Consider the following 6,217-nt stretch of genomic DNA (forward strand, 5'->3'; position numbering starts at 1 on the left):
CATCTCCTGCCACTCCCGGCCAGAAGGATTACAAGCTCTCTGCAGGAGGTAGTGCTAGTGCCAGTCAGGGGCATCATAGGTGGACACAAAGCAATTGAGAACCCTGGCCATAAACTCCCTATCCTGGTGTCTTGCCTCTGCTAGCTCTGCAGTGCTGTGGCTTGCCTCCTCTAAACAGCAGGGGGCCATCTCCACCCCCTAGTCCTGTGTCTTGACAGCCGAGGTGTACACATCTGTCAGCCTGAGCATATCCCCCCTCCACATATAGAGTCTTTCCTCATGCCAGTCCCACAGCTGGTGCCAGGAGTCGTTGTGCATTTACAGAGCTTGGAGGTGGCAGCCAAGGCCTGCAGCATCTCTTCCTTCCTTCTTCAGTGCCTCCTATGAACACCCATCATGCACCCAGTCTTAAGCCACCATTCTGTCCATGTGTCATGTCCACCATTCTGCCCATGAGCCATCCTCCCTCACACAGGTGTGGTCTCTGCAATCAGCCAGAGGAGAACCTTTGCATGAAGTTCCAATTTTTGCTGATAAAATGAAGTATTAAACATAAAATGAAGTATTGGACCCTCCCAGCACTCATCTGGACACTCACATGGAGACACTGAGGGAGCTATGGTAAATCCCCTGCCTAGATCCTTTCCTCCCCAGTGCTGGAAGCCATGCTGCTGGTCTCCACCAGGAGGCAGTGGGGCAAGGACAGTTGCTGGAGAGGGAGTGCCTGGGTTCTTCTGCAGTCACTGTTATCGGCACCTTCTCCACTCCCTCAGAGGATCCCCTGGGAACTCGGACCATACCTGGAGTGGGCAGGAACTGACCACTCCAGGGATGCCAGCAGAAGTCCCCTTCCTCTGTCCTTCCCTTTCAGGAGAGGTGATTCAGCACTGGGCCCTGTGGGAACAGCACTTATGTCTTGACATGGCCCTGGTGAGACTCCACTGGGACAGCCAAGTGCTTGTGCTGCCCCCTTCCCCTGTGCTTCCCTTACAGGAGAGACAGTTTGGCTTTCCATCCCTGCCACACCAGGTCTTCACTCCTGACACTCCCTTGGTGATAGTTGGTTAGGCCTAGAGGGATGAGCTTTTCCACGACTTCAGGCGGACCCCCAGTCAATATGCTGTGCTCCTGCTGCAGGATAGGGTCTCCCAGAAAGTGCTTGGCAGCTGGAGGAAGCTGTCTGCTGTGACAGCACACCAGTGAAGCCCAGGTTGCCACTCAATGTAAGAATGCACATCTGGTGCTATTGTGGCTCTGCAATGATGAGCTGACACCCTAAGAATAGTTCACCATTGCCACTACTATTGATACGCTGCTGAGCCCATGACCAGACTCCGGGAGTGGTTCTCCAGACCCCGGTCACCTAATAAGTGTCCTGCCATGCATCATGTTTCGCTTTCCAACACTGTTCTTTTATGAATACTCCAGGAGGAGGTGGAGGAGGGGTTAATTTACTTTTAGGGGTTGTGGAGTGGGAGGGTCTGGGACCAGGGTGTGGCCACAATTGCAGAAAGTGGGGTGGGGATTGCTTTTGTTTCAGGGTTTGGGATAGGGCATGAGCCATCCAGAACTGAGACAGGGCCATGACTGCAGGGGTGTGGGGGTGGAGGCTGTCTGGAGAGGTCAGTACAATGACTACCTGCACCAGGAGACTTGGAATCAAGTGGTACTTATGGACTTTCCCACAATTGGATCAGATGGGAGGCAGAAAGTACTGAAATGTAACTTGCCAGCGTCTCCAGGTGCACAACTCAGGAGTCACCTTTGCAGTGAGACCAGAGTGGCTGAGATAACAGTTCTTCTCATGTGGGACTCCTGTCATCACATCAGTGCCTTTCTTGGACTGGGAGGGAAGGGGAGAAGGAGGAAGTGGGGTTCTTTTGCAAGGGGGAATTTTTCTCTTTCCTGCTGTTTTGCAACTCTAGTAGTTTGGATAGACAGACGCATCTTCTGTCCCTGACTCCTCTGCCATGTGGGCCTGTGACAGGGTGCTGATCTGCCTGCTGTCAAACAGGGCAGGATGCTAAGCTGCCAGCCAGGGCAGGGTGCTGAGCATTTGTACCTGTTTTTCACACTTCACCTGCAGAGCTCAACAAACCCTTTTAGTATGTTTCTGTGAGTGCATGAGGGAAGGGGAGCTGATTCAGCACCACTGTTCTGGCCAGCTGCAATGAGGAGCTGAAAAGGCCCACTTCTCATACAAGTTGAACAAGGCCCCTAGAGATAAGGCAGGGAGATGTGAATAAGGCAGATTTATGTTCCCATAGAATGGGAGATGGGCTGCTAACTGTCTGAGGCCAGGAGAAGGGGAGCCTGGCACCTTGGCTGTACTCCAGGATGGGAGGGAGGACTGGGGGGGCTGGTCTGCCCAGTGCTGAAAGAAAAGACCCTCTCGAGAACCTAGTGCCCTTCCCCGCCCCCTGCTATGAATGGGCAAAGTGGGGTGATTCACCCTACACTATCCCTGCACTAATGCCCCACCATCCCTGCACTGCCCCCAAGTCCCAACACCTTTCTGGGCTTCTTGGCCACAGCAACCTGAGAGAGGGCTGTGACTGTTGAGATGGCCTGTAGTGGCTGTGGGTCGCCCTTCTTCCCCTTCTTGCCCCAGTTCCCCATGGGATCCATGTTTCCTCCAAGGGCTATATGGCATGAGGGCAAGCCTCACGTTCCTGGGCTCCACAGTGTCTTTGCTCAGTGCCTGAGTCATCATCAGAAGTCTGGGAAGGATTGGCTGTGCTTCTGTAGTGGTTGCTGTGCTGATAGTGGGATGCAGGGGGTGTGTTCTGCATGGCTGGGAGTGAAGTAGTGAGGAGGTGTTGGAGGAATGGATCCAGAACAATCATATCAGCAGTGGGGGGAATGGTGTCCCGGGGCCCGTGTGCTTGAAAGTGGTCCACAGGATTGAGGACCAGGATGGAGGGGGCCACCCATAAGAGAAGGAGGGCATGGCCTTAGACTCCAGGTCTTGGGTCCCAATGGCTGTGGCATCAGCGCTCTCCCCCAGCTCCTGTGTGCCATGCTCCCTGCTCTTTGATATACCTTAGAAAAAGTCAAGGGAGCTGTTTCCATTGTAGGTGCACCTTGGCTCCCACATTGTGTGATAATGTGGGGATCAGCACCAAAAGAGTGGAGTCTTCATGGGCCAGCTCCATCATCTGTGCTCTTGCCCTGTGGCCCCTGGGGACATGGTCTTGGGCACTCAGTTTTCCCATTCTCCCAGGGCCTTCCTGTGCCTCCTTCTCCAGTGGGGTTCCTGCTGGTGTCTCCTCTGGCCCCCTGCTGGTGTCATGAGATCTTGTATGTGAAATCTTGAGGGATGTGTCCTTGGCAAGGAAGTGGGGACATATCCTTGTAGAAGGTCATGGTCTGTCTTCTGGCCCTGGGCATTTTGTTGGCAGCATGCACATGCCTATGCTGACTCTTCATCTACTTGGTCTTGATGCATCACTGCTCCCAGTCACTATTGTCGCCCCACACCTGCATCTGATAGGCAGTGAACTTGAATACATCTCTGTTGTGGTGCGCTTTCTAGAGATGGTGTTGAGTCTCCTCCTTGTCCAAGCTGACAATGAAATCCCTCATCTTCCCGGTTGTATGACTGGGGTTGGTTAGTGGAGGAGGATGAGATGGGGGTCATCCATGGTCTGTGGCAGTGCCTGTAGAGTCTCTGCAGCTGTAGGTGGGACAGATGGGAGTGTGGCTGTGTGGTGGAAGGATGGAAGTGTGGATGGATGGGAGGAGTGGAGGATGCATGAGGGTGCAGGTCCTGGCAAATGAGTCTCCCTCTCACTGTATCTGGGTGTGGCCCCTAGTCCAGCATGACTGGGGCTCCACTGGTCATGCTACCTCCACAACCTTGAACTTTCTAGGGGCTTCCAGCAGACACCCTGTGATTCTGGCAATGCTCTATGCCCCAGCCGGGAATCTCCAGTGTTCTCTGCCTGCAACACAGAGACAGCTGACCATGCCTTATCTGGTCCTGATGTTTCCAGAGGCATCTGCCTGCTTGCCCCAACTTGGATATTCAATGCCACTCCCAACCTTACTCCTTCATCCTAGTACTCTGACCCTGTAGGTGCAGGGCAGAAAAGCCTTGCAGCAAGCCAGATGCCCATGGCCCAGGTACCTGCTAGCAGTGGCCAAGCCATGGAGGCCAAAGAGTTGCCTCCATACAGGTAGTCCTAATGTTATTCCCTCTGCCACCCCACACTATCAGAGGTGATCCACCTGCCCTGCACTGGTTCCTGATCGGGGGGGGGGGGGATCTGTGCTGGGGTCCAGGTGACAGGGTGCCTGGCTCTGGCCTCTGAGATGTTTTGTACAGGAGCCAGGGGTGTGATCTGTGAGGCTGCACCCATACACAGGGGTTCTCCTGGGCTCCATGTCAGGTCTGTTTCTGGGTGTTTTGTGATGGGATATGGGGGCATAGCTCGGAGACATGGGTCCCAGGGTGCATGCAGGGAACACAGAAGTCTCTGTTTCCTTCCCTGCCACCTTCCAGCCCTGCCCTCGCTATCTGCTTGTGGGTGACAACTGGCTGCAAACAGAACAAGGTGGGGCTGGGGACCGAGATTTTGTTGGCTTGGATTTGGGAGAACCCAGGGACATGCCCAGCTGTGCACTTGGCTAGAGCAGCCAAGCATGGGCTGAGTTCCAGCACATCTCCTTGTGAGGTGGGGGCTAGTTGGGGGCCCACAAAGGATCCTGGGGTGCCAGCAGACCACAGCTTGACTCAGTAGGGAATCTGGTACAGAAGTTCAATGCACCAGACTAACCTAATTCACGTAACTTTGAGTGTACATCAGTCCAGGACTATCTTATGCTACGTTCTGCCTTTTTCAGTCTGGTCTATGCACCCCAAACTTCCGTTTGGTTTGATTTATGAGCACTTAATCTGAATTATGTGTAACAGTTGTACCTAGCCTAAAAGGGATTTGTTGTAGTATCATAAGAACTGTTTACCAAATATTTATAACAAATGTTGTTTTTTGTAATGGTTGTTTTTCTTCCAGTAGTTATAAGACATTAATTTTCTTTTTGTTTCTGTATTGCAATAGGTTCTGCCTGGCATACTGCAAAAGCATTGCTGTATTTTACCAGACAGGAATACAGGTAAATGTTAATTTTCCTTTGTGTGGGGAGGGTTTATGTACTAAGATATTTTGTCTTGAAGTACAAGGAAATGTGAAAGTGAAATTATGTAAGATTGAGAGGATTTCTTATTTGTTTTTTCTCTAGATTGGAGCTCAAAAATAACTAAGAAGTGAAAAATTAGGTATTTGTTGCAAAGTGAGTCGATTCTTGTATTTTAAATTATATGTTTTCAGTTGATGAAGTAGGATTAGAGATGGCATACAATTTTGTGATATTACCTTTGTAGGAAAATGTTACTATTTCTTGTCTTCTAAAGATACATATCCTAATTCTTAAGCTACTCTGATTGTTAATTATGAAAATGTGTTTCTGCCTCAGAAAAGGTTCAGACCCGGGTCTGTTTCCTATTAGGTTTTGTTGGTTTTCATGTAGACATATAAGCCATATGAATGTGATCAGTGTATCTGTTTTAAAGCTGTTTCTCAATATAGAGAGGAATATAATGGAAGAGAGTTTGAAATTATGTCATTCAGTCATTATTCTTAATGTGTAAGATAATTTGAAGTGGTAAGTTTGTGACTTTTGCACAATTACAAAGAGAATAAATGTCAAGGTAGGAAAGTGTGCAGGAAGAAAGATTTGACATTCTAGCTTTTTTTTTTTATAGAAAAAGCAAAAAATCAATTTCATATAGTTTCATTTCATAGTAAACTCTTGCAGCAGTTTTAAAGCTTGAAATGTTTATAAACTTAATCATCTTTACAAATCTAGTGATAGTAGTTGAATGTGATTTATATGATGTGAACAATTTGAAGGGAAAAATTCAGAGAGGTGGAAAACTAAGTATCTTCTTTTTATAATCTTCTGAATAGAATAAGGTATCAAGTGCCTGAGGCTGTTATGTTCTCCCAGAAATAACTAAAATTTATAATAAACTCAATTTGTTTCCCAACCCAATTTCACTAGGTTTGCATATAGAAATTGCACCTCACATGATTGTCTGTAAAATTCAACCTATATGGCCATATGCAGGCAAGCAGGTACATTTGGTTCCCTGGGGACAAGTAGCAGTGGTACACCTTGCACAACAGCTACTTGTCCTCAGGGAACGCCCATGCTG

At 49.4% G+C, this 6,217-nt stretch overlaps 1 long non-coding RNA gene across 1 annotated transcript in view; it reads left to right on the forward strand.

Moving 5' to 3' along the window:
• LOC109311702 overlaps positions 1–5,117 on the forward strand; it is a 141,241-nt gene extending 136,124 nt beyond the window's left edge. The window contains exon 3 of the long non-coding RNA XR_002101583.1: positions 5,061–5,117. This is a non-coding gene — a long non-coding RNA (uncharacterized LOC109311702). The remainder of the gene's footprint in view (positions 1–5,060) is intronic.
• Positions 5,118–6,217: the final 1,100 nt, after the last annotated feature.

The sequence above is a fragment of the Crocodylus porosus genome, unplaced genomic scaffold (assembly GCF_001723895.1).
Source record: "Crocodylus porosus isolate Cpor-Errol unplaced genomic scaffold, CroPor_comp1, whole genome shotgun sequence".
NCBI lineage: Eukaryota > Metazoa > Chordata > Crocodylia > Crocodylidae > Crocodylus > Crocodylus porosus.